The sequence below is a fragment of the Setaria viridis genome, chromosome 6 (genome assembly GCF_005286985.2).
Source record: "Setaria viridis chromosome 6, Setaria_viridis_v4.0, whole genome shotgun sequence".
NCBI classification, from domain to species: Eukaryota; Viridiplantae; Streptophyta; class Magnoliopsida; order Poales; family Poaceae; genus Setaria; species Setaria viridis.
In genome coordinates this window covers 23,357,438-23,359,870 of record NC_048268.2, presented here as the reverse complement: position 1 = coordinate 23,359,870, position 2,433 = coordinate 23,357,438, and the positions used below count along the sequence as shown (strand labels likewise).

At 41.7% G+C, this 2,433-nt stretch overlaps 1 long non-coding RNA gene across 1 annotated transcript; it reads left to right on the top strand.

Moving 5' to 3' along the window:
• The first annotated feature begins 423 nt into the window (after positions 1–423).
• LOC117862270 (uncharacterized) lies at positions 424–2,433 on the top strand. Its single transcript, XR_011898547.1, has 5 exons — positions 424–921; positions 1,015–1,409; positions 1,492–1,665; positions 1,926–2,001; positions 2,108–2,433. It is a non-coding gene; the product is annotated as an uncharacterized lncRNA (long non-coding RNA).

The window sequence follows — 2,433 nt, the reverse complement described above, 5'->3', positions numbered from 1 at the left end:
GAACCATCAATCTCTCTCCTCTGAATTTGCGGGGGTGTTTGGATACACCCCGCTAAAGTTTAGCACCTGTCACATTGGATGTTTGATGCTAATTAGGAGTATTAAATATAGGCTAATTACTAAACTAATTGTACAGATGGAGTCTAATTCACGAGACGAATCTATTAAGCCTAATTAGTCTATGATTTGACAATGTGGTGCTACAGTAATCATTTGCTAATGATGAATTAATTAGGCTTAATAGATTCGTCTCGCGAATTAGCACAGGATTCTGCAATTAGTTTTTATAATTAGTTCTTCTAATTAGCATCCGAATATTCGATATGACACTGCTAAAGTTTAGCCCTCGTATCAACAAACAGGTATTAGCTCACTGTCGGAGACCCTAGATCCGGGTAGGGGAAGATTTGTTAAAGACCGTTGTCGGGATCTCTACAACACGAAACCCCTCAACAGAATCTCATCCCTCTCCTCCCTGACTGCTCCTCAGCTCCTCATTGGTGGGCCGTGGGCGTCGGGCGGCGGCTGCCTTGCTCTTCGGCCATCATCCTCGGATCCGTTTCTCATCCTCCTGCCTGTGCCATCCCTGTCCTGGTCCTTCAGATCCAGCGCCGTCAGGCGCACTGCAGGACGGCGCACGGCGGGATTTGGAGGGCGAGGTTCCAGGGGGCAGGAGCGGATCCTGAAGCCGGCAAGAGTACGAGCGCCGCATGACGAATCGACGGCTGATTCAGTGATCTCCGAGGGCACGATCTGCCCCCTTGCCATCCCGCGCCTGTCCAAGGCACGCTGCGGAGGGAGGCGGTATTCACAGCGGCGAGCAGCTCCTGTTTACCTTGCGCCGGCCGGCCGGTGCCATCCTCACTCCCTTCTCCTCTTCCGTAGATTGGCGCCGGGGCTCGTATTTGTTTCATGGAGCAGGTCCGTCGCTTCTTTCTGTGATGGTTTACCTAATCCCTATCTGGTTTTCTGTTTTTTTTTAATTCTTGTTAACAACACCCTCAAGTTATTCAGGAGGTCCGTAAGTCAATTGTGCGTATATCTTTTGACTGGAAGCCGAAGCCGGAGGACAAGCGGTTTATGGTTATTGCTGGCATTATTCTTTCAATAGAAGATGATGGGTCTGCTGTCATAGCAGCGAATTCCAAATTTTTTGGGATGAAAAAAAGATTTGTAGTGAACTTCCCAAACGCTACAGGATACGAACAAGAACAAGAACTTGATGTTCGTAAGCCCATTAAATCTGCGGGAGGTTTCTATATATTTGCTGCTAAGCCAAGTGAAAATGGCTATATAAAAGCAGTCAGGTTTGAGACTCAGTCTGTTCAAGTTGGTGATCCTGTTCATTCATTTGTTTTCCCTAGAGAAGGGTATATTACACCAACCGGTTATTGCAGAGGTTCAGTAATGTAAGATCTCTCATATATTATCACATTATGTAATATTGTCGTTTAAATAAAATTAATAATGTTTTTCTTCTTCAATAAACAGAGATGTTTGTTGCAGAGTTCTATTTCATGATTGCGATATGCATGAGTACGCTTACTTAGGATCACCATTGTTCAATTTGTCTGGTGATCTAGTGGGGATAACATATCTTGATCAGGGACACTGGCAAGCATGGACTGTTTGGGAGCTACTAGATACTTTTAAAAAATGGAAAAGGTAGTATCTGTCTCATATTTGATTAAACTCAAAGAATAATCTAATTTGAAGTATCATGTATTATTTTTCTTAGTATTTGATAAAACCATTCAAAAATGAAATATTTAGAATTGCATTCTTCAAAAAATTGGTCATTGCATATTACGTATTAACATGTGCGTAGACACTTAGTCACTTTGTCCATCTGAATAGATTACTTTTATTCTTGATTTGAATAAATTGGCTTCAATTATCTAACTTTTTTTATTTGGCATGTGCAGTACCATTGTTTCCAAGGGAATTGAAGAACCTGCAGGGGCAGAACCTCAAGTGGAAGAATAAAACATCTAGGAGCAGGTTGTCAGTGCATGATTATTATTAATGCAAATAAATTTTCCATATTTGAGAAAATTCAGTCTGTTATAGAAAAATATGCTTGCTGATAGCTATTTTTTATTTCAAGGGCTGACTATTGGTGGGAGATAGCCTGAGCAGCAGCATATGCAAGATGTCACGCATCTCAAGAAGTCTCAGGCAGCTGCGGTTGTGGAGTTTGAGTTGCAGCCTACTAGTGTACGTGTTGATTTAGGTTTGATTTTTGAACTATTATGTGACTTTTTTAGGAACCATTTATCCCGCCGAGCTGTTGACTGCTATGAGGTATTAATGTGATGCGATCTGGTGAACTCTTTTCACATTCATGGATGTTAAACAATTTCTATTAGGGTTTTATCATTGTATTGTTGTGGGAGATGTTTATATAATGTTTGCAAATGCATAGTACGTTCA